Here is a 27,094-nt window from a genome sequence, read left to right on the forward strand (position 1 = left end):
GGAAGCAAGTGTGAAGGGAGACAAAACAGAAGCAGAAGCACAGTGAGGACAGGAAAGTAGTACCACAGGTGGAGTATTGGTGGCTTCTCAGTGTCTGCTTCCAAGTCTTTCCAGAAGCCCTGCAGAATTTCCACTCTTGAGTTTCGTGAGAAGACCCTACATGATGATGGCAAAGACCCTCTCATCTGTTTACCTCTAATCAACTTCTGTTACTTGGCAGCATGTTTTGGTGTGCCTGAGGATGAACTGGAAACAGTACTTATATGACACTGGATAATCATTTAACCTTAGTAACTCTTGTTTTTTTAATCTCTGAAATGAGAATGAAATAATTCTGGATATTTATATCACTTCTGTAATTGAAAAGTAATAATGATTGTAGTAAATATTGCTAGAAATCCTCAAAAATCACCCAAAAATCTTTTTTAGTATTAAAAAGTGCTATCCTTTATGTAATTTAATGTTGCCACTTGAATTGTTCCAAAGCAAATTGATTGTTTATCCATTCTTAATAAAAAGTAGTTGTTTTAACCACCTTTGATATGTAGCTGAGAGGGGTTGGAAGAATAGTATATTGCAAACAATTAGAGATTTCCTTTGTGAGATACAAACTTGTTCAACAGGGGGAACATCAACTTCACTATTATCCCACTTTTACCACAAAAATCTGTTATTCTGCATATCTTTCTGCAAAAGGCAGTCTTAAAATGTGGCTTATTTTTATAGGCATATATATATATATATATATATATATACACACATATACACACATATACACACACATATAGCCACAGTTTTACCAGTAATATTTCTGACTCTTCTGCTTACCAGTTTTTATTGCCTTGGACATGTTAACCTATGCAATCTCATCACCAATCTGCTTCTTTTGTCCTAATGGGGAAAAATCGGACCACTTGTTGAAAGAAGATTTCAATAAAATAGTCTGTGAAAGTACTCTGTAACCAGTAAATGACTATACAAACATAAGGAGCTAGTATTTCCAATTAAACGTCTAAGAATTCATAATCTGAGGAATGGAAGCAGCTTTCTTCTCGCCTATCCTTCCTCCACAAGAGTCTGAATAGCTGTATGAAGACAAAATGTTCAGCCTCTTTTTGTAAGTTGGTGGCAATTCTTCATTAAAGGAAGATCTTTTCAAGAAAGAAACTCAGTCTTTCCATCTTCCATGTGTGGAACATCTGTGCTAAAACCATTCCATGCACACATCTTTGAAGCAGTGACTGCCTAGAGGAAATACTTTGATTTTGGCTTTATTTAAATGCCTGAACTTCTATTGGAGAAACAAAAGATTTTCTAGTAAGAGCTCAGTTGGGAAGGAGACCAACCTCCAACCTGTTTAACCACTCAGAAGCCAAAGCAGCCTGGATTTTTTTTAGTGTACCATGCAATGAAATCTCCCCACAACTTACAGCATACACTAACAGCTGGTTTGGGATGCTACTGACCCGGGGTGCAATCACTGTGGTAATTAGATTTAATTTTCCTAATCTAACAGTGCCTGGCTCCATCATGTCTGTATCTTCTATATAAAAAACCATTACTCTCACTTAATACTTGGACATGCTTAAGATTTTGCAGTTTAGTTCCCTAATATTAGAAATTATTTTTTGGTCACTGTAAATATAGCTATGCAAACTGCTATGTGTACCAAACAGTTTAATTTGGAGATTATCCTACTTCAGGAACTTTCATCTTAAACTGTTAAGCAGACCTGAATATCATTATACACCTTCTGCAAGTCTTTTGCGTTCTTGTATTAACTCATTCAGAAAGATGGAATCAGCCATAAGTCAGTGAGTGGTGAGCCTGAAGGGTTTGGGATTTGAATGTTTCTGCAAGCCCAGGGAAGCATGGCTTCATTTTCCAACATCCTGGGGTTACTCACTCCGAAAGAGTAACAGAGATCATAGGACTATGCGAAAAACCTGTCTTCCTGGAAGGAGAGAAGGAAAGACGCGTCTGATTCTATGCCTACTTGCGTCTGGAAAACGCCTGTTTATGTTGTAAAGAGAAGCCGTCAGTATTGTTATCTCCGGAGACCGGGTTTGTTTTATATGTGTGTGCATGTTATGCGTGCTATAACACGAAGCTGACCAACTGATAGCGCGACGAGGTACTGGTGTCCCTGGGAATTGTAATTGTTCGGTCAGTTAAAAAAAAAAAAAGAATATCCAACCGTTGCTGATAATAGCACAAGGTGCATTTTGATAGTATAAAGGAGGAAACAGACGAAGTCATGCAAGTTCTGAGTATGTCTTAACCCTCCAAAAAATAAGAAAGGAAAAGAAAGGAAAGCCTGGGGCAGAGGGAGTGTTACAAGGAGCGAATTGCTCAGGACTTCAAACACAGGGAGTCATTCTGTCAAGGGGAGGGGGCGGGCGGGGGCAGGCACTGGGCCTCTCTAACAAAGTCCTCCTCTCTTTGCTCCCTCCCACTTCATTCACTTGCAAATCAGTGTGTGCCCACAAGAGCCAGCTCTCCGGAGCCCGTAACCTTCCCGTCCCGAGAGCTGCAGTTTCAGCCACGACAGCAAGAACCGCTGAGCGGGCGACCGCAGCGCCGGCGGAGGCAGGAGCAGCCTGGGCGGGTCGCAGTGTCTCCCCGGGTGCAGGAAAGCGAGCAGAGGTGGGTTCGGTCTCAGTTGGCGATGGTGCATGCCTTTTCTTTTTTTAATTCTGTAGCGTTGATGGAAGCCAATCAGAAAGAGAGCCATCTCCGCCCGTTGGGTGCCGCACGCTGGAGTTGGGAGGGATGTTCAGCCTGCGAGCCCGGGTCGGGGCAGGCGCTCGGGTCCGGCTGCACGGGCGGCGCTGCTGCCGCTGCCCAGAACGGACGCCGGTTCCCAGGGAGCTTCGGCGCCACTCCTCTGCCTTCTGGTAAGACCGCGGCGGGGCTTGGTGGGGGCATATGTGACGGGGCCGCCGGGAAGCACCCACTGTCTTTCTCTCCGCCGGCAGAGGCTGCCAAGGGAGCTCCGGCATTTGCAAAGTTGGCTGGTCAATTACCAAGGGCGCTGGTGCGTGCAGGACCCGCGGAGCCGTTTGGGGCTTGATTTATTCCCACCTGCCCACATTACAAGGGTCTGTGCAGGGACTGCTTTGGCCGAGTTACATTTCTTGGTTTGTGGGCTAAAGCAGAAAATTAGGTAGCTTGAGAACTCCCGAATGCTCCCAATAAGGAAAACTTAGGCTAAAGAGATGATTTGTCTCGGAGAAGAAGCTTTAAAAAAACTATTAGCTTGCACGTTGGGGGCAACGCCTGCCGACTCACATAGGGCAGAAATGCTTAGGTTGCAAGGAAAGTCAAACGTTGGACTCTGAAAATGGAGCACACCGTCCAGGGAAAAGTCATACGGAAGACGGAGCTCGCTCGTGCTTTCCAAGGCTGGCCAGGCACAAATCTGGGGGATAACGCCTCCCCCGGACTGGCTGGAGAACAAACCAAGTGCGCCTGGTTTTAGGTGTCCGATGCAGGAGAAGTGGAGCCCCCAATGCGTTAATTACGGAATTTAATAAGAGGGAACGTTGCTATGGTGTGTATTGCAGAGCTGGGATTACTTCTGTAGTTATTCTTACGCCCAGAGTTATCGGGGATCTCGAGATGGGAGATGCTGGAAAGGTCAGCGTCGTACTGAGAAGTGTTGTCACTGCTGCAATAAAATCTGTATTTTATGGGAAGTTATATGCAGGTCCTTGTTAGTGCAAGGGGCTGTTCACCTGAGTGAACTACAGAGAACATCCAAGTACCAAGAAGTTTAATCATCTGGAATAGCCACACATTTCTCTCTCGCTCTCATTTTTTTTTTTTGTAAAGACATTTTAATTATGATATTCACACTGTGGAGGTGTATCATCCCGTGTGTCTCAGCCAATATTCATTTTCACTTACTGAAGCACATAATGTAGGAAAGAAGAGGTTTTTTCCTGCAAAAAATGTTGCTGGAGTGGCTAATGTGTACATGTCTGACTGCTTTGGAGGGGTGCACATGCAAAATATGGGCTTTCGAAGTGGTTGTAATCCAGGGGGTGCAAAATCCTCCCTGTGTGGGAAAAGGAACACAGGGATATACCTTGCTAATGCACAACTCTTCTAAGAATGAAGAACAAATAAGCTTATACAAACGGTGACCAAGGATTGCTTATTACCTTTCTTTTCTTGCTGATGCCTGTCCCTGAAAAGGAAAACCTTTGGTATTTTACTTTAGGAGAAAAAAATCTCTTCCAGTTTGGCTTGAGCATCATCCTTTGTGTATCAGCACTTGCATGGCTCTGTGCTGGCTGTTTTTTTAGAGAGCCAGAAAACAAGTTGTGTGAAGAAAGGGGATATGATCAAGCAGGAGGAGGGCAAAGTTTATGCCAGAGACCAGATTTTCAATGCAGAGCTCAGAAACTTAAAAGAAATCTAACAATTTACTAGAAAATGCAATCACACAGGATTGTATCTCACCCCCTTTTGCTCTTTGCTGTGCTCAAATTAAAAAGGTATTGGGGGGAAATAAAAGGCGGATCTTTTTCTACCTGTTTTGATGGTTCATGGCGTACTTTAGAAGCAGAGGAAGTAACCCATGTCTTCAGAAAAACATGAGAAGCAGCAATACATTTCTGAAGGATAATAGCAATGGTTAGTTCTTCTGTACTTGTCTACAATTATCTTTTGCTACCATTATAAGTGACAGACTGGTGTCTCTATAGGGACTTTTAGTCCCTTTACTATCTGGCTTTTACATCAATTTATTGCAATTACATTTCTTAATGCTAACTCTGCAAAGATAATATATAGAAACATAATCATTTTCTACCAAGTTGCCCGCTATCAGAAAATGTGTATAATACCTCCTCCACCCACCACTTCCATCAGCTTTGCAAGTAAAAACTTAATCTGAGGCACTCTGCCTTTTTAAGCAAAAATCTATCTTGCAAAATATTGCTCTAAGATACTTGAAACAGCTAATATCTCTAGAAAGCACACTACAGTACCAGGACATCAAATGACACTTCCTTTTTACAAACGTATCAGTAACTTGGAACAACAGGTTCTGAATATCTAACTAGAGCTAATTGAGTGATTGTGCCACATAAGGATTAAAAAAAGAGATAAAATATGACAGATAATCTGAATGAAACCATGTTTCTCCCTAAGGAAGTAAAATGTGCAGTCCCCCCTTCTGGCCCTTACTCGCTTTGCAGTCGTGAATGCCAATTTACAGAGGCTAAATCTTTTGAACTAAGTAAACTTTTTTAGTTGGAAGGGACCTCTAGTGGGTCACACCATGCATTTCTCCCTGCAGTTCAGCTGCATCATGGATTTTGTTCTCCCTGCAGTTCAGTTGCATCATGGATTTTGTTATTTAAAATAATACGCACATAACAGCTTCCCCTTCACTATCAATATAAGATATTCCTTATTTTTAACCTTGCCAAGACTGTACTTCTTTCACTCAAATTTACCCTATAATAATAATGGCTCCAAAAGCTCCACAGGAAGAACCTCCACCATGGGGGTTCATGCAAATATATGAAGCAATATTTGCAGAAAAAAATTAATTAACCCTTCAGAGATCCATGAACATCCACAAGTTATACTGAACTAGAGGCTTCTATTTTAAAGAAGTCCACATTCAAATAAGCATATATTAAAAGTCCAAAAGATGCTTAGATGCATGTGTCACTCTTATTCCAGGAAGTGTTTTTTATTTCTCTCTTTGATGTATCACAACACATTTTAGGTAACCTAGTCCTTAAAAAAACTCTGCCTGGAACTCATAGTAAGATAAGTTCTACAGTGGTGAATCAGCCTTTTCTGCTGACAGTCTGCAGGTTTCAACTTCCAATTTAAAAATCTGTTCTAAAGTTTGAAATGTGTTCCAAATGAGATAACATCCGGCAGAAGCCAGTTGCTTCTGCTGCTAGCTTAGTCACAGCAGCCCATTCTTTGGGGTCGATGAGAGTTAGGGTCTCGCTTATAAAAATAACGAGCAGTAACTCAGTCTGAATTGCATTTTTTAATAGTGTTTCAGCCTAGCTAGCGTCTACTGAGCTTACCTTATTTGCTTCACAAAAAGGTGAAAACGTAGATAATCAAACCTTCTCTGGTTTAAATTTTTTTCTGAATAATGATTCTAAATACAAAGACTCAAGAACATCATGCTAATAGTGAAATTGCTGAAAGAAGAAAATTACAATTCACCTACACACAGAGCACCCAGTTGTGACACTGTTTAGAGAAGAAATAAAGAAATGTAGGGTTTGGGTTGGTTTTTGTTTTCTCTTCATTCTTTTCTTTTTTTCTCTCCATTAGGACTTTTTGTTTTATTTTGAACACAGTTGAGAGTTTGAGAGAGTTTCCCAGATCTAAACAATATTTTTGTTTGAGCTTTCCTCTTATGAAGATTAAACCGGCCTACATTTTTAAAAGTTCCTATTCCTAAGGAATGCCCCCCTTTTCAAAGCAATCAGATGAGAAACCTCAAGTTCTCCCTAATTAAGGTATACAGCCAAAAGTAGATAGCCTTTATAACCCCATCACTCACAAAGTAGAGAGAGAAGGTAAGAGGGGAAAAGTGTAAATAATCCTTCAAAATGGTGGTGCACCTTCATTTACTACAGATGTAAATGGAGTAAAGCTCTTTAAGCCAAAATGATTGGGTCAGAGGGGACCAGATACAGTCTATATTCTAGCTGTTCAAGACTGAAGTATCCAGGAAATTTTTAACTCTTCCAACAAAGAAAACTAACTGAAGAATGAATGCTGTGAGCACACATGCAGTGGACGCATATGCAGAGGGTTCTGTGTCCCCCATCCTCACAGATTATTAGATTATTTTACCTTGTTTCATCTGTTTAATATCGTTACACTAAAACTGTTGGGTGCTCATTTCCTCTATTAATCAGATCACCTTGCTGAGATTTATAAGAGGAAGAGTTTAATTAAAGCCAAAATGTTACTATTAAATGTGATGTGCAGTATAAATGGGCAACATGGGTCCCCAGCTTTTCCTACCATATTCAGTGCTATCTTGTGGAAGAGAACAACTCAGGTAGAAGATGAGGAACATAAAGCTAGCCACACCACAGGGTATAATTTATCTTCATATTTCATCACTTGAAAAAGCACTGTGTTTTTCTCCTTCTATAATTCCCTAATTTGGTAGATCTGCCCAAAAGATGTTCAGGAGACCTAATAAATAATAGGAATGGAAAACAGCAAGAAAAAAAATTAAATTGAGGAGGTGTTCCAGTTGAGTAAAATGAAAGGAGATGAGGAGGGGAATTTTTACATAAGAGGAAAACATACGAATATAGAAATAGAATTAAAATTGCCATTTTTATACAGGGTGCATTTTCCACTTTACAGATATTGCTACTATTAAATACAACTTTATAAACATGATTACATCATTAACATGTTTATAAATACTATGCTTCTCTACCATGGAATGCAAATTTGAAAGTTATCCTTTAAAAAATAACCATCTAGGGCTTCCCTGGTGGCGCAGTGGTTGAGAGTCCGCCTGCCGATGCAGGGGACACGGGTTCGTGCCCCGGTCCGGGAAGATCCCACATGCCGCGGAGCGGCTAGGCCCGTGAGCCATGGCCGCTGAGCCTGCGCGTCCAGACCCTGTGCTCCGCAACGGGAGAGGCCACGACAGTGGGAGGCCCGCGTGCCGCAAAAAAAAAAAAAAAAAAAAATCACCATCTAAAGGAAATGATCCTGCATGGACCATAAAATAAGCAGAGGAGTACATTTTTAAAAAGTGGTCTGAAATCCCAGCAGAATCAAAGAAAGGTTTTCTTAGTGCTTTGAAGAATATCGACTCCTTTCCTTCTATTATCTTTATTGTCCTGTGAGCTAAATAGATATACTGTGTGTCCTTCTGACACCTGCAACCCAAAGTATACAAAAGTGATAAAGACCAAATTTAAGTCATTCATTTGGATTCTATATGTAGTACAGTGTGAAGAAAAGACTGAACTAGCAGGACAGCACACCCCTAGCCCATACATGACTGATAACAAATATGGCAAATATATTTTAAAATGTATATGTGAATATATATTTTTTTTCAGCCAAGATTAAAAAAATACCAGTAAGCTCAGAATTTTTATACATCCAAATAATGACAATGATAATTATAAAGTAAATGATAATAAACCTTTACTGAGCTTTTCTACATGTCACACACTGTTCTAAGTATTTTACATGCATTCTGTATGTTAATAATTATACAGTAAGTCAAAAGGAAAATGTTATACTTGTATCCTTTTAAGCCCTTTTTTGGTTTGAATTTCTAGGAAATTTGTTTGAGCCAAGCACTTAATGAATGTCCTGTTAACAAACACTTGTGGTATCTTAGAAGTAAAAGTGTGACTCTCTGAGAAATACAAAGCAGCAGAGAGCCTGGGAATGATTTGATTATTCTGAGCAGAGCAAAGCAGATTTTTAAGGCTGAGGAAAATGTCTGTAGGTTATTCATTTTTAAAAAACCACTTGGAAGCATGGATTAGAGTTTATAATTGTAGTAAAAAGGATTGTGTGGGCCATTTTTATGAGCATAATAATGGTACTTTTTATAAGAGAATAAATTATCTTCTCTTGCCTTCAGAGAGGGCCTCAAGTTGGAGGGGATACTTCAGGAAGGTAGCTAAACATGACAACTATTTGTTTCATTGATAGGGGGCTTCGCAACCTCACTGCACCCCCCGAGGGCCTCAGTCCTTTCTTAGTGCATTGACAAACTCACTATATGCATAGCTCTGGGGACTGTAGGTAGAGTTGAATAAGACTGTATTTATTTCCTTCCTTTTTTGGTGGGTAAAAATAGTTATTTTCTTCTTTTATGACCACAGTTTTGTTATTTCATTCCCACCACAGTTCAGTGTTTGTTCTGAATCATGTCTTTACCAAGTAAAATTTTACAAGAAAAGGGAAGGGGCGGGGGGGAGCAGGAAGGAGAAAGGAAGAAAGACATCCTCTTAACAATACAATAATATTATATATGGTTGACAGTGATAAGCCATTTTCATTAAACTCTGTTCTTTCTATTACCACCATTCAAAAAGTCATGTAGTTAATCCAGCCTTCATGGACAGTTTGACAATTAGAAATATAATCAGAGAATGTGAGATACAGAAAGGAGCTTAGAGATGACTTTACCCAACGCCCCTCATTTACGTTTGAGATACCTGATGACCAGAGAGATGAAGTGGATAAACTAAATTCATTTTGTTCTTTATCTCTTCTGTAACTTGACTTCTAGTTTGGAGTACTATGACTTTTTATCATCTCCACTCAATTCTGGCATTAAAAATTGAAAGAGGAAATTTAAATCTATAATATTGTTATTTACAAATATGCTATGAAGGAGCAGGCATGGAAACTTATGGAGAAAAGAAGGATTTAGACATCCTTAGGAATTTTATGTGTTCGTACCCTTTTGTAAAGCTCCTATTGCAAAGAAGAACTAAAATTTGCCTTCAAAATTTTGACCAATACTTGGGGCACATGATAAAAATGTAGTTTTTTGTTTTATTTGTAATGGCTTGATGGTAATTTTGAGTGAACTTTATCTAAATCAGTAATTCCTCAGGTATCCAAAGTCAAGTGTGCATCTTTGCCCAAAAAAGAAAAAGTTTATTCGTCAGTGATCAGATATGAAACATGATGACAACCTATTTATTATGTTTTTCATAACTCTCAATTTATTCAATTTAAGGACTCAGTGACCTTCCCACTTCTTTGGAGTTACAATGGCAGTTTTTTCATGAAAGTGTATGGATAAATTATACTGTTTTTTTCCCTTGACAAAATTAAAATCTGCAAGCAACCCAATGTCAACCCTCCCCCCCTTAAAAAAATAACTGTTAATGTTCCGTGAAATCCAAAAGTCTGAGGACCACTGGGTTAGATAATGAATAACATAATGTTGTAAAATGACTGACTTAGTCTTTTACTTGTTTGGATGAATAAAAACTAAAGGGGAATTACAATGATAAGCCAAATAGATGGCCCAAAATATAAAGTCGTTCAAACAAAAGTTATCTTTTGATCCCTTAATTAAGCTTTATAGAGATTAATGATAACATTTGGAATACTAATACAACCTTTGACTATATTAATAGGTCCTCCAAAATTGTGCTTTGCCAAGATCATGGCCAGAATGTGTCATCAGCAATGAATTCGCCTACTTGATTACATAGTGGATTATTCAGTAGAAAACAAGAACTTTTAAATTTATATCTTATTTTTTTAAAAACCCAGCTCAATTTAACTGTACACATTATTAAAGGGGTATCTTTTTTTCCTAAAAGTGAACTACATATAACTGTGAACAAACACAGATTTTCTAAGGTGTCAATTTGTATTTTAAGGTATGCGTTGTTACATCAAAAAGCAATTGCCTTCTAGCTTATAGTACAGATTTCAGTCATGAAAATGAGCTTATCATATTTTGAGCTGCAAAGCTTAAACCGCCTTTGCAGGATTAAAAAAAGGGTTTTATTTATCTACTATCATCCATTTTATAAAATGTTTGGCACTGCTCAATTTCACATTCAACTAAAATATTCTAATCTCTTCTTAGCAACAGGTTCCGATTTAACACTGATCAAAACCATGTGGTCAGACTAAGTAATCACCAATGTAAAATGATAAAATTCACCAAGACTGGTATATTACTACTGATCCTAATTTGAATCAAGTAGAGCTACTATATCTTCTGGCAATTATTCGCTAGTAAATTACTTGTACAAAAGTATCTAGTTGGGGTTTTGTCAGTGTTTCATAAAGAATTAAATTCTATGAGGAAGGCCTTGTGATAAAGATCAGTGCCACAGTTTTACTCTTTCTGACTCATATCCCTTTTTATCAAAAGAGAGATGTTTGGGGCAGGTCCTAATTAAGACAGCAGAATGAAGGGGTCATTTACTGGTAACTGTCGTCAAGAAGGGGTGGTCCCAAACCTCCAGATCCAGAAAGTACCAGCTCTGCAATAATTTTTGCATGCAAGGAACATGTATTTACCTGCAGGTAAACTGCCTTTGAAATAAGTGCAGGCATGCCAAATACAGGTCCCATATTTTAAAATTTTGTGTCGCGATACTTCCCTTTCTTCCTCAATGTGCTTTTAATTCTCAGATGCCACATTCCAAAATAGCTTTACAAATAGCACCATGGTTTATGTTTTAACTTTCCCCCTTTGAATTTAAACGTGTGTGTACTTTGTGTTCTAAAAAAACAATGCAATTAAGTTTAAGAGATGACCCAATAGAGGGAAAGATAGTGCTAGATATCTAGTAATCGTGTGAATGACCACTTTTTCACCAAATAGAATGCTAAATAGGACAGTTACTTTACTTAAAATATGAAGTTGAAAGCTACATAAGAGTAAAATGCTCTCAAGCGACTGAGTTTAATGTGATGTAATGAAAGATTTTTATATAGCGGAGAGAGAGGGGAGAAATTATTGAAACCCTATGCTGGGTTAATTGTGCACCAAAGAACAAGAAGTTTGCTTTACACCCTGGATGTGCTGAACATTAATAGAGCATATGTCTGCCTCCCAATTTGTCACTAAATTAAAATAGATTTTTAAATTGCTTATTTTTTCTTCTTTCTCCTTATGATAATCATGGCTGTTTAGAGAAACCAATCACGAAAACAAGAGCCAAACCTGCCCTGCTTTGTAATTAAGAAATAGGCAATAATATCCATGATGTTATCAAGAAAGACTTTAAAGCAAGTGAAATTTGGGCTCAACAATCCAAAGAAGCAGCCACAAGGCTCCGACTCCTCAGAAGATACTGCACTTGTCAAATACTTTCCAATTTAGTTTTCACCTGATTGACAAGTGCTCCTAAAAACAATGCCAAGACTTCAGGAAATTTTCTTGATTCCCTGTACAGCGAGAGCCCACATGATACAAATATAAGATGCCTTGCGGAATGAATAAATACAGGCTGGGAAGAAAGGAGAAAATGGTTTTAAAATATCACTTCTTCATCTCAAGATTACAGTTTTACGATGAAGGCATTACTAGCAAATGTAAGCATATAGTGAAGGCTCAATAAATGCTTACTGTGAAATTCTTCTCATACAAGCTGCAAAAGATTCTCTTAAATAAATATTTCTCCAATTTATTTCCTTTTCAAGTTTATTCACACCAGTGAAAAAATATAAATTTTCTATCCTGTGCTATAGTTTTTAATAGTTCTGACTCCTTTAAAAGGAGTCAGGTTGAAAGGAAACCCTATCAATGGTGTCCTGAGAGCTAGAGGGACTAGGCATGTAAACAGAGCTACTCAGCTTTCAGAATTGGCCACCAGACCTCTTCTTCCTCCAGACAGATTTTTATTAAACTTGGTATAAACAATGTTGCCTTGAGCCTGATTAACAATTTATGCCTTCCTAAAGAGATTAGCAGAAGTCTGCCATCTTGATTTTTTAATTCTTAATTTGTGTTTGGTAACAGGATGTTACCTCTGAGTTTATACTTTCAATTTATGTATTTTATTTTTCAGAATTCAAATCTAAACATTGTTCTTTCTGAATCTTTTTTCTTTTACAGTTTTAGTATCCACGTGTGCTACTGTATATTTTCTATGATAAAGCAGTTGCATTTTTTGCTAAGTGACTTTTTTTTTTTAACCTCTCATTCAAATAATCCTAAATGTTCTTTTTAAAATATGTTGAATCTGTTACTTGAGAAAAAATAAGAAAGATTATTGGGAAAAATGAGTAGAATAATAATAAAAGGTAACACTTGGCACTTACAATACTGCAGTCTGTATTCTAAATGGTTACATGAATTTAACAACAATGTTCTGAAGTAAATACTGTCAATCTTCCAATTTTAAAGACAAAACTGGGAGACAGAGCACTTAGGCAACTTGCCCAGTGTCATACAGGTAGTACTTGTCAGAGCTAAAATTAAATCCTGGCAGTCTTGATAGCCCATACTCTTAAATATTAAATTCTAGTGCCTCTTATGCTTAATATATATGTATGTATATATACCCAAATAGATGGTAGATAGACGGATAGATTCAAATGTTTGTATCTCAAATCCAAAAGTAATGTCAAAGGTGTAGAGATTTATATATATATATACACACACACACCCACACATATATATATATCCACATACATATATATGCAATATATATAACGTGTACATTTTTCTCAGGACTCAAAAAATATAATTAACATCTTTCTCTTTCATGCCTCAATGAATTCATCAGTATACTCCCACAACAAGTTAGATCAATTAATTATAGCCCAAAGCAGCAGATATCAGCCTCACAAAAGCCTTTTAGCTTTAGGCCAGGCTTTTCACTTTAATTTGAGTCAGTCTTACAATCACTTACTGTTGATCCCAAGGGAAACCTGGCAAGAGTTTTTGGAAGGTTCAGACTCAGCATTCATTAATTTATTCATTCTCTAATATTTATTGAGACCCTCCTGTGCCCAGTGCTGGAGAGACACTGGGTGATAAGACAACATACACTAGCACCTTGAGGGAAATAGTTAGATTCTTTCCTCATATTCTATACAAGATAAATCCCATAAGAACTAAAGATTAAGAGTGCAAAACAGAACTGTAACTTTACTGACAATTAGGTGAATATATATTTATAATCTTGGGATAGTAATGGACTTCCTAAGCATGAAGCCAGAACTTGAAAACAAAGTGAAGGAGGACAGCAAAGGGAAGGAATGCTTGCTCTAGTAATAACAGGCCAATCAATAGTGCCAGCTTTGTATAAAATGAATAGGATATTCAGAGTTGATTATATTTGTCTTCTCCCCATACCTGCATCTTACATGAACATGGAAATTAGCCTTTAGTTTCAATATATTATGATTTATAGGGTCTCTATTCATTTTAGGATTTGGTTTTTGACCTCCTGCCCCAGTTTAGAAAGAACCACCACATCCCTCTTCGCTACCAAAAGCTTAGTACAGTTTTATTTTTAATAGCATGCCTCAGAATACTTTCATGTTGTTTCTTTCACTAATCCCTACAATTCCCCCAATGAGTTTGTGGAATATAAAGAGAAATACTTTTCAGCAAGAAATCATTTTACACAAGAAATTTAAGATTTAGGTGATGGCATTTCAATTTAATTCAATAACCATTTAATTAACACTTAAGTATAAGACATTGTGTTGGGTGCCATAGATAACACCATGACATCCAGTTGGTTACAATATGTATTTAATACAGGCATACCTTGGATATTGTAGGTTTGGTTCCACACAACTGCAATAAAGCAAGCCACATGAATTTTCTGGTTTCCCAGTTCACGTAAAAAGTATGCTTTCACTATACTGTATTCTATTAAGTGTGAGATAGTATTATGTCTTTTAAAATGTACATATCTTAATTTAAAAATACTTTATTGGGCTTCCCTGGTGGCGCAGTGGTTGGGAGTCCGCCTGCCGATGCAGGGGACGCGGGTTCATCCCCCGGTCCGGGAAGATCCCACATGCCGCGGAGCGGCTGGGCCTGTGAGCCATGGCCGCTGAGCCTGCACGTCCGGAGCCTGTGCTCCGCAACGAGAAAGGTCACAACAGTGACAGGCCCGCGTACAGCAAAAAAAAAAAAAAAAAAAAAAAAAAAAACTTTATCGCTAAAAAATGCTAACCATCACCCGAGCCTTCAATAAGTCGTAATCTTTTTGCTGGCGAAGGGTTTGAAATATTGCGAGAATTACCAAAACGTGACAAAGACACACAAAGTGAGCAAATGCTGTTGGAAAAATGCACCAACAGACTTGCCCAATGCACGGTTGCCCCAAACCTTCAATTTGCCAAAAACAGTAACTGGGGAGTATAATAAAGTGAGGTGCAATAAAAGGAAGTATGCCTGTATTAAATAATACTGCTAGAAACTGCCATTTTAGAAACTTATTCAATGAACAGGTAGATATTCTGTCAGGATTGAGTCTTTCAGTCATGAAATAGATTAAGGTCTACCATTGCTAAATCGAGACTTTAATGTGCTGACACCCAAGCTCAGTACCAATATTAATATTCAGCTGGTATACACTGGAACAGCTGTCCAGGCTGCTTACCTCCAGTGTCCCCACTCATCTTCACTGACCAAATGGCACTGGATCTTCAAGGAAAAGGGCAAGAATCTGTTTGTCGAGGAAGCTTTCCCTGACTTCCACTCACCTGTCCTGGACTCAGCTTAGATTTTTCACTGCATGATCTTATAATAGCCTTTACTTAGCCTCAGTGCAACTGTAAACATGTTGTTTCAAAAGTATCTACAAGATTGTTCAGGTCTCACCTATCACACTGTAAGCACCTAGAGAACAAGGCCTCTGGGTCTTACATTTATCACTAAGGCCTAGCACTGTTTTTTACAAATGATGTTTGTTGCAAGAAGAAATGGAGAGTATTCATTATAAAATTCTGGACTACCTTTATATGCTTTTACATTATTCATGTTGAATGCTAGTTTTTGTTTCTTGTAACCTGATTTCCTTTGAACATATTGCAGGAATACACTTAGCAAGCAAGAAAGGTCAGTGCCAGCCTCCTAGACAGCCCAGAACAAAGGGGTATACCCAACAGAAGGGTGATGTCCCCAGGATGACCTCGGTGCCTCTGGCCAAATGTCTGAAATAGGGTTACAGACCACATCACTGATGGGTCTCCTAATACAATACTTCAGTTTTTTATTTGGGATGTTTTCTTATCTAAAAGTTTTAATTTCTTTGGTCACTCCACCCCAAGGCATAGAATTGTTTAGAGCTTTTATTAATGTGTACAGGTTGAAAACTAGAGCTGTGTATATTTTCTCTCTTTGGTGCGAAGGCAAGCAAGATAAACCTTGGTTATCTTTTGGTTTATTATCCACCCATAATAGTACATCAAATGGAATCTACAAAACAATCTTATGTACATGTTTTATGAGCAAGATCATTTTTCCCCTAAATTCCTACCCTGGACATGTTTCTTGAGCTTCTATAGGAAGTCTAATACCAGATTCTACATACCTTGTTATAACCTTGAACACGACTGCACAAAATAGATTGAATTAAATTCAACTGATTATGTAGTCCTGTTTCATTCCTTAAGTGGCAGTCAATGCATGGAATGGGATCTTCGTGAATATTATTTGGCAATGAAATATGCAGTTCAGCCCAGCTCTCTGACATGCAAAATGTTTTGTAAGGTTTGAGATGAAGTGGGAGAGGTTTGGATGTTCTTTATACTTCTTCTATTTAGTGTGATGTCCATCAGCCTGAAGTCAAAGGTACATGGAGAATTTTAAACTTAGCAATCAATAGAAGTTAGTTTGTTTTACGGAAGTGGATTTCCTAGAGCAGAATAGGTACCATGGTACATTCTTGACAATTTGTCTCTTATATCTCACCACTATGGGAAATTGTAACTTCCAAGGAAAGGGAGTAGAACTATGGGTTCAGAAAAGTTAGGAAAGTGAGTCCCAACATTGCTTCTCTGCCTCTACACCATTCCTTTGGTTAACACTTTCAATCAGTAACATCTTGCGTTAACACAAGTAACCTAAACATTGTAGGTGCAGCCTCTCCCACACTTCACATCCCCAACTTTAGAATGATAAGTAGAGAATTAAAGGATTTTCCGTAGTGATTAAGCTATTGGGGGTAAAGGGGAAGCCAATAAGTATGCCCACTAACAGAGGAAAGGCAATCAAAAGTAAGCTACAGTAATTCATGTTCAGCATCCTGAATATCTGATTACTTCTTACTCTTTCTCACCAAGTATTTTCAGCTTGTGTATTAGGATGCTTTGGGCTATGGGTGAGAAAAAAATCCCATTTCAAACTGGAAAGAAATAAATACAATTATATTTTACAAAAGAGACATCCCATAGAAACACAGGTTCCAAGTGATCCACAGATGACTGGAATGATCAAAAACTCTAGATTTTTCTGTTTATCCCTCCTGCCATCTTCAGCATCAATGACATTCAATCAATGATTTCCCTCAAACATTAAGATGATTGCCAGTGGCTACTGGGACTACATCCTTCCTTATTTTTGTCTAGCAGAAGAGAGAGAAAAACCTCTCTCACAATCAAGGATTAAGTCAGACTGAGCCAGTTCAGGACATATGACCACTCCATATATTATTAATTGCTGGGAAATCCCATGTGCTAATTGGCTTTTTTAGACTAAAGATCTATTCTGGGGATCAGCTTCCCTTGATTTATTTGTGTGTATGTGTGAGGGTGTGTGTGTATGTGTTTGGGGGAGGAAAGATACCTAGACAAAACTGGGATTCTAGGAAGAAAGAAGATGAGAAATGGACATTGGGTAGTTAACAAACCCTGTCTACTACAATTTAGCCCGAGAATCAGTATTACTCTAAGTGAAAATCTAAGTGTTACATAGGTGCGGGATTCAATGGAATTCAGTTTCATAAACCATAGCTTTAGAGGTAATAGATGATAAGACCAAAACCCCCCTATTCCATCAAGCGAGGGGTACCTGCAAAATGGCAACTAGAGTGATACTAAACCATTTTAATGACCTCTGTTCCTATCTTTTATTTTACTCTGTGCCTGTGGGTTTTTGGTGTATTTGTTTGGGGAATTTACTGACTCAAAATACATCACTGTCCAAAAAGAAAATATTTTTTTCATCTAGGGAATTGAGGATTAACTAGCTGGAAGGGAAATATAATGTCATTTTGTTCTCATAGTCTCATTTAGAAAATAACCTTAAGAGATTCAAAGGACATCATGCCATGTGAGCACTCTCCTTACTCTCAAGGGACTTGGTCTGGGCTTTAACTTTTCTAGCATTTTCTGAAGTGTTTTCTTAAGCAACATTTTTGCCTTTAGCACTGTCCTAACCACTGGAGCTTTAAGAAATCTTTAAAAAGTGTTGTTTAAAAATAGCATCACAAAACAATTTTCTTTTCTCTGCCTTACTAAAAATATCCCAGGGGCTTCCCTGGTGGCGCAGTGGTTGAGAGTCCGCCTGCCGATGCAGGGGACACGGGTTCGTGCCCCGGTCTGGGAGGATCCCACATGCCGCGGAGCGGCTGGGCCCGTGAGCCATGGCCACTGAGCCTGCGCGTCCGGAGCCTGTGCTCCGCAACGGGAGAGGCCACAACAGTGAGAGGCCCGCATACAGCAAAAAAAAAAAAAAAATATCCCAAATCTTTCTTTAAGAATGTTTTTTTTTTCTTTTAGGTTTTATTTGAAAGGCAACTAAGCTGAAATGCACATGTTTATCTAAATCCAAGTCAAAACGGTATGAGAAATAATTACAAAATGTAAAAATGAAAGCTCAACAGAGTGCTGCCCCTGCTATTTGGATAATTTAAGGCAAAAGTGAGGTTCTGGGGTTGCTTTTTTACAAATGCGTTTATGTGGATGTGCTGTATGCCACACAACAGGATGTTCTGAAACATCCTGTAATAAAGTCTAAAATCTTACATTTTTTTCCTCACCTTATTTGTGTTCCCTTAGAACTGACCTTGCCACAGTGAGTTCACTCACCTCTGCAATTGTTTAACTATGATAAAAACGTCTTTTTTTTTTTGCCAAGCAATTTAGGGGCAGAATTAAGGAGCCATGACCATAAAAGCTTCAAATGTAAGCAGGAGATGAGTTACAGGTGAAATTTTGAGGAAAGGGGGCATTGAGCTCTTAAACTGTCCTACTTTGCATGACAAAGGGAGTCCCAGGTTGACTGTGTAGGTACAAATACTTCCCAGCTGGGCAGATGACCCTGTTGGATGTTTCTCTTAGGGCATTTTTCTCCTATAAATGCGGATAATGGTAGTTCCAACTTCAGAAGGGTGTTGTGAGGAGTAACTAAGATAATGCTAAGCATGTAGGAAGCACCCCCCAAAATATTAGGTGTTTCTGTTGCTGCTGTTATTTTTGTGACTTATTCCAAATAATCAATTTGAGGGTCCTGAGTATTTTTAACATGCTACAAGTTTTGTTTTTTTGTGTTTTTTTTTTAATTTCACTAATTGAAATGATGCACATTTTTTATGTCACCAACGTAATGTGCCACTGAGGGCAACATGCCCATAATTCTATTCACTGAAACGGGTTTTGGCTGACACAGTGAATGTGCCAAATGTGGCTTAAATTCAGAATTTCCTCAAAGCCTCTTCAGCACCGTTCCCCAGAAAATCTGCAACCCGAGCTGGGCTCCTCATTTGAGTTTGCAAAGGTGTGAACTAACTGCAGCCAAAATGAAGTAAAAATTGTAGATATGAATTCTGTTCAGCACATCGTTGTCTTGGGGATCTTATTCTAACCTGACGGCCAGCTGCCCTTGCCCATGTGGCAACAAGTGGAGGAAAAAAGCAAGAGACCACAACTCTGGCCTCAGAAACACATGGCGCTGGCATGAGAAGACACACATGCACGTACACAACAGACACACAACACCAGCTCCACCACCAAAAACACCTCAATCAGGGAAATGAGAAGGTTCTCATTCAAAATGGCGATGTCAGACGGTCCCGACCGCACTCCTCTCACGAACACAGGGAACCTACCACCACAGACGGAACTACTTCCTCTGAGAAAAATCCAAAACCTGGCTGAGCAGCTCCTACCAGAGAAGACCCGCATGCAAACAGGAAGGAGACGTCAGGGCATCATCCCGCCCTACACCGCAGCCCCCCTGGCGCGGCAAATCGGGAGGGAACTCACAACTGCAGCTTCTCCCTGAGGAGCGAAGGGTTTGAACCCCACCGCCCGCACCTGACGGATCAGAGAATCGGCTCTTACGGGGCTCGCAGGGGCAGGACTCACCTGCCGCAGGCCCAGCGCGGCTGGAGACGAGGGGCGCCGGCATCCGTGTGGGAGCCCTTCACTTGCTTGACTTGCGGCTTAGCTTCTGCCTGAAGGGCAGGCCTCTGACTTGACACATACTTTGAGGGCAGCTGTGGAGCTCCTGAGAGGGAGGCTGGCAGGCTCCACCTCTAAGCTCTCTCAGCCCGCGCCCCAGCCGTGGCGCCATCTTCGCACCTTCGCGCTCGCGCCCCCTCCCCCCGTTCCTCGCACCTCCTCCCCTGTTCCTCACGCCCCTCCCCCTTCCTCGCTCTCCCCTCCCCCCCTTCCTCACGCCTGTCTCCAGGTGGGAGGTTCACGCACGCCTGGTGCCCGGGCTTTCAAAGCTACCGCCCAAGGACACCTCTTAATTGCCCGCCTCTGGTGACAGGGGCTTACGTTCCTGGATCTCGGGGACAGTTCTTGGCAGGCTGCCACCCTGGGCACTGTGGGGACAGCACAGGGAAACCCCCTACCCGTTCGTTTGTCTTGGAACTTGGGCTGAGGGGCAGGCTTCGGATTTGGCCCAGAACTGGGGGCCCAGGGCCCTGCTTTCAGGGAACAAAGGCCAGTGCCTGCCATCATCTCTGCACTTGATCTTCGCCTCTTTACAGTTGGCAGTATCTCCCAGACAGGGCCTTATACCCTCACCTGGAGCCCGGATTTCTGGCTGCCACCCAGGGGACACCTCTGGATGGCCTGGCACTGAGGCCAGCAGGGTTTATGCTTGCAGTCCCATAGGGCTAGATCTATGAGAATTAGCCTTTATCATATAAAGTTTACTTTTATGTTTATAAATATAATTATATAACTATAAAAATTTGCAGTGTAAGTTGCTTTGTGTCATAATAGTAAAGTCTAGTCAGAATAAAATTAGTATTACTTAGAGACTTGCAGAAAAAAATGTTATTTCAAATTTCAATTCATATATATAATTTTTGCAAAGTGTATGTGATCAATATAAGACATTCAAGCATAAAAATTACATTAGATTAAAATATGTGGGGGAAGTTGAATGGAAAGGAACTCATAACAGAAGGAATGGTATAAAATTTCAGACTGTTAAAATGATCTCATGCACATATTTTTAGATGAGGCATTGTAGCTGTTGAACTGCTATTAAGATTCCACTGGAAAATTTTTAGAGTGATTTGATAGTTTGTTTTACTGTTAATATTTACAATTGGCCAGAAATTACATTATTTTCAACAACTTAAACTTACAGTGAAATATTTTTAACTGTTAACAAAGTGGAAGAAATACGTAGATTTTTTTCAGTATTATTTTGATTAACATGAAAGCAAAAAGTTTGAGGTCCCCTGTGGTAGGCTGTGGAAAACTAATGTGTACATATACCACTCATATTGGTAGAACTTTAACTGACATGCTTTTGCTCTGAGGCTCTGGTTCATCCCTAAATTCCTCAGTTGGGGCACTTTTGTAGCTGGCATTAGATTTCCCAGAAATCTAGTCCAGGTAGCTCTGCACCAAGCCCAGGCTGATTCCTTTGCACAGTCCTTCCCCTAACATGAGCGGAGAAAACGTCAGACCAGCAGGTCTCTCCTGGCAGGTTTCCAGTTTTAAAGTCTCCTAAAAACAATATATTCATCAAAAATAAGACACACAGACGCAGACCCAGCTGCGTCTAATTCTCTATTTCTCTAACTCTATAATATGGTTTTACTAACGATACACTTGATACATTATTAAACATAATACTTATTCTAATAGTTTTCAAATTATTAATTTAGATTTAAGGCGTTTTACCTTTTTTTTCTAAAAACAGTGAGTGGCTGCGTGTGTTATATTAGTACTTGGGGTCTGCATCGGATACCGCACATGCACCATTTCAGATCTCCTAACTTCGCCTGTGTCTCATTCCAGCCACTGCCATGACAACCAGTTGTACGCATATTCTGACCCACTTTTTGCAAGTGCACACCTTGCTTTCTGCCCTGGGGCTTCTCTGTTGATACCACAGAGTGAGACACTACAGGAACCTGTTCCATGCTAACCCCTGTACAACCCAGAAGTGCAGGTGATTTGTTTCAGGAGGTGAATCTTTGACAAATCAAGGCTTGGAGCCTATGGATAAGTGTTTCTCCCTTTCTTCCCCAGGAGAGATGGTCCTGAGACGCATTTCATAGGATTTCTAGGATGATCCCATGAAGTGGTGGCCGACTTGATAACACTTTCTTGTAATCAGTTCTCCTTCTTTCTCTCTTTCCTGCCCCAAAATTCTGTTCTCAGGAAAAACAGCGCCCCCCAAGAAAAAAATTTGCATATAAAAAATGGGGCAAATGAGTTACAGTTCTAAAAATCAAGGCTACCAGCTTATCTTTCTAGCCCAACTACGTGCCCCTGAACACCTCCCTTTGCTATTCCCATCTCCTGTTCTTCTGATAGCCATCATTCATTCATATTCACTCATTCATTTATTCATTCTTATTTTCAGCAAGTATTGAAGGCTTGCCTACTGTATGCTAATGACAGCAGATACAATGATAAATATAACCCCTGTTTCCTTCACTGAGGACTCTACATCTCCAGGCAAACTCTCAAAAAGGACTGGTACGGGACTCTCGGAATGCATTTTTCTCAAATCTGAAAGCACAGATGCAAGCTACTTCACTGGCTGGATGATGATGGGAAAGAACATTAGAACCCAAACAATGAAAGCACAGAAGGAAGGCTACAATATACCCGCTGGAAAGCCTCTCAAGCAATACAAGTCTCAGATGTTCAGAGGTGAAGCAGTGTATAGTTTGCAGCAAGGATGAAAGGGCTAAAATGAAAACTACATCTCCAGACCACACACTAGATGTTGGCGTCTCCATCCTGTATGGAGCTCAGCCAGAAAACAGAGGTGCTGCTGAGCACCTCTGTTGGGTGAAGGGCTCTGGAGAGTGGGTGGTGCGGTGGTCGTATTGGAAAACAGCAGACTGTTAAGTGGAAGAAGCCCAGCCTGAGCAGTAAACTGCTGCTGAAACAGGTTTATGGAGGATGTGATTGTATGTCTTTTTAACAACCTCTAAAAGTATTTTTTTAAAGGCTTTTCGGAAGTAGTCTCTTTTCCTGTTGTACTGTCAGTTGGCAGATGCCTCTAGGAAAGGGGGATCTGCTTTCTAAAAGCCTCTTAAATAATGTTGGTTAAAAATTACTTTTAAAGCTGGATAGCACCTTGCCCTCTTCCTCTCACCCACCCCAGTGCCTTTCTTTTTCCCCAGCCCTATCTGATTTGCCAATTACTTTCTTCAGAATCCTCTCTCGTTCCCTTGACACCTGTGCTGACAGAACATCCCGTCCTGGCAGGCAACTGCCAATTCTCATCGGAAAATGATTGCTAAACATTTCAGCACCAGCTCACAAGAAGAGTTCCCCCCTCTGCCCACTGGCACCATAGAAACCACCATTATTCTTCATAATTGTGAGTCCCAGCCCTTCTCTTTGTAACTCTCTACCCATGTGGCCTTCCTCCGTTCTGCAACAGCATGACAGGGGAGGGCCTGTCTTCAAAAGACGATGGTTTACCAGAGGGTGCCATGAGGGCCAGAAAGGTGCACAGAAGGAATCTGTGCCTCAACAAAAAAAGCAGAACAACAACAATAACTGGACAGCACAGCAGGCTGGGAAAAAGCCAAACACACTGGGCAGTGCTGGTGATTTCAGGAAGAGGTCACGGGGCATACAAACCATACAAACAACTAAACCATTCTTGTTTTGAACGTTTTTCAGGATTAAATCCTGCAGGCCATTTTCATACATCTTAAGGGAATAAAATATCATCCATGTATTTTTTTAAAGTTATTAATTAAGTTTAGCTCTGACACCCAAGAGTAATGGTCCCTGACCTGAGCCCTGACCTCCAACTAGGGATTTTGGGTGAGGCTAATGGTTGTTGCACAATCAGCTCTGTGTCACATATTGAAAAGAGGTCAAAGCGTGACTGCTCCCTGCAAAAAAATAAAATAAAATAACCTTTCTTAAGACACCATTTCATATTAGCATAGGCCCATATGCTCAGGATCAGAAAGAAATTGTGTTCTATCTAAAAGAAATCACTTTGGGAGAAAATCACATTTGAAGCTAAGGCATTTGGCAATGGAACTACATTTCTGTAAACGTTTATTTACTGATTGCAGATAAATCTTGACCTGAAATTAATGAAAAATGTGAGCATGTCCTAGTAAAGTTTTTGAAACTCATATGCACTGACAACTTTGAATGATTTTGTACTATGATTTTCCTCTTGCTACTTTCAAAATGTATAGCATCAAAAAGCTTAAAACTGGGGCTTCCCTGGTGGCGCAGTGGTTGAGAGTCCGCCTGCCGATGCAGGGGACCACGGGTTCGTGCCCTGGTCTAGGAAGATCCCACATGCCGCGGAGTGGCTAGGCCCCGTGAGCCATGGCCGCTGAGCCTGCGCGTCTGGAGCCTGTGCTCTGCAACGGGAGAGGCCACAACAGTAAGAGGCCCGCGTACCGCAAAAATAAAAAAAAGCTTAAAACTTTGATGTAAAAAGCGTTACAGTTCATATTAGCTCATTCGTGAAATCCAGTGGAAATGGATCAAGTCACACATGTGAATGATTAGATTTAATTGTTTTTTTATCTGTTGTGACAATTGAAATTATAGTCCTGCTGCTGAGGAGATATTTTACCCAATTTGGGATAAATTAGCAAAAATTAGAGCTATAAATTCCTTTCTACTATAATTCTTTCTGAATATTCTCTAGAATAATGTCTGTCTTTAATATATTTTAACTATAATTACTAGAATAGTTCTTTGTTAAGCACCAATCAACTAGTTAGTGATGGTTTACATGATACTTTACTTTTTTATTGAAAATATTTAATGAATTTTTAAATCCTTTAAATACAGTGTCACATAGAATTAGATATTACATTTATTAAGCCATAATAAACTGCTGCAGGTATGAATATTATTCAACCCATTCTTCAATATAGTTTCTACACTGGATCCCTAAAATAATTTGAAACATTTAACTTTATTAGTAAAAACATACCATTAAGAATGCAGTGAAAGTGACAGGTTTGGGGGAACCATCAATAGTTAGGCAATAGAAAATGTAAAACCAAATAGCTTGGGGCCAATTCAGTTCCTCCATGTAAAATAACGCTGATTAGAGCAAATCAATGTTTTGAAGATGTAGCCTAATCAAATATAATGCTAATAAAGTTAGGTAAATTGAGAATTCCACGTATGGTGTGCAGAAGACTGATTACTCATTCCAAAACAAGGATTTTAATGTTTCCAGGTCTAAAATAAAGAGTGTTGCCACATATAAGCAGATTCAGGGAATGATTAAGGTTAGGAGTCAGTCATGTGGATTCCCACTATCCATGTGACCTTGAGTAAATCATTCAACCACTATCCTTTTCCCTCAATGTCCTACTTTAAATTATTGTGAGGATTAAATGAGATGTATTATAAGGCAGTCACACAGTTCTTGGCTCACAGTAGTTACTCAGTAAATCTTGACCATTTTGATTTGTAATATTATTTGATAATGATAATGATGATGATATTTGATTATTATTTTATACAAGTAAAAACATGACCCCTGAATCCTCGTAGTCACACACACACACACACACACACACACACACACACACACACACACACACACACACACACACAGAAACCAGCCAGCTCTCTTTGTAAAATCAAACCTGTATCTTCAAATTTGACAGTCAAGGAAGAAGTTCCACATGGGAACCAGGAGACAGATGACCTAAAACCTGTTTTTCCTGATAATGACTGTAATGTAAAACATAGTTACTATTGTAAAGTGAGAGATAGGCTTTTTGATTTTTTCAAAATCTGTTCCCTCTTACACCAGAAGTATAAAGAGGTTTTACATGTTTGCAAATTCTACCAGATAGCCCACCATATTATTTAAATAATTCATTTATGCAAACTCTCAGTACATTTTAAAACTTATATCTGACTTTTTTTTTTGAAAACTTGAGGTTTAAAAAAAAAATGAGACAGTTTCTGGGCTTAAGAACTTTGTTTGCAATCTAATGTTTATTTTGTTGATTTGGCTGCACAAAACCATTACAGTAAATCTCTTGGGGAAAAGATATTTTGTTGCTTTTAATATAGGAGTCAGCAGTCTAAGGCTCTCAGGCAAAACCCACTGCCTAGTTTTGTACAGCCTGCAAGCTAAAAATGGTTTTCACATCTTTAAATGGTTTTAAAAAATCAAAAGAATAGTATTTCATGATAATTATATAAAATTCAAATTTCAGTACCCATAAATAAAATTTCACTGCAACAAATCATTTGCATATTATCTATGGCTGCTTTCACACTACAATAACAGAGTTGAGTAGCTGCAACAGAGACTGTATGTAGGCCACAAAGCCTAAAATCTTTACTGTCTGGCTCCTTAGAGAAAAAGTCTGCCAACTGCTGCTCTAATATAGCAAGCCCTGCTACCAAAAAAAAATTTTTTTTGCATAAGCATCCTCCAACCTAGGAACAGGTTTTATACTAAAAATTCATTTGGAAGTCAGTTGTCCATGAGAACCAAATAATAAATGACAGTTTGATTCCTAGGCTAACCCACAAATGCTGATTAACGTATAATTTGTTTTAACTGTTGTACTAAGAGCCTGAGTTATGAAGTTGGGAAATAGGTGGCCATAAATTGCAGGAAAGAGGAGGAAAAAATTTCCATAACCTTTTCCTGATTGCAAGGCTATAGCTGGATACATAGAGTTCTCGCTGGGTGCTCCCATGCTCTTTGAGCAGAGGAACTTTATATTATTTTTGTATTTTTGTATTCCTCACAGTACTTAAACAAGAGCATTTGTAAGTGGACAATATATACTTGTTAAATGAAATGGGATCTATTTATTTCTACGTTATGTGTGCTGAATAGTCGACATGGCCTCAACTTCCCCCATTTTCTCTGTCTGTCTCTTATTATTAGGCATAATTTTCATAAATTTGGATCCTTTTGGAAAAAAATAGCCTTTTTGACTTCAAAACCTAGACCAACTTTTCAACTTTTTCTACTGCAAAACCATATACAGTGAGAAATATATTTTACATCACAACCAAATGCACACATTCACATATATTTATAACCTTAAAATTTCATCAAAAAAAGAGAAACTTTTTACATGCAAAGCTCTCTTTTCTATTATATTCTATTCCTTTAATTATTTGTAAATTCTCATCAGACTTACTAAATTGGTTTCATGACCAAATAATGGGTCACCATCCACGGTATGAAAACCTGGGT

The 27,094-nt window shown here is 39.2% G+C and overlaps 1 protein-coding gene across 1 annotated transcript in view; it reads left to right on the forward strand.

Moving 5' to 3' along the window:
* The first annotated feature begins 2,526 nt into the window (after positions 1-2,526).
* Positions 2,527-27,094, forward strand: part of CDH6 (cadherin 6) — a 129,422-nt gene continuing 104,854 nt past the window's right edge. The window contains exon 1 of the mRNA XM_060146902.1: positions 2,527-2,646. The gene's annotated coding sequence lies outside the window, so the exon portion shown is untranslated. The remainder of the gene's footprint in view (positions 2,647-27,094) is intronic.

This window comes from Lagenorhynchus albirostris, chromosome 3, assembly GCF_949774975.1.
Source record: "Lagenorhynchus albirostris chromosome 3, mLagAlb1.1, whole genome shotgun sequence".
Classification (NCBI taxonomy): Eukaryota; Metazoa; Chordata; class Mammalia; order Artiodactyla; family Delphinidae; genus Lagenorhynchus; species Lagenorhynchus albirostris.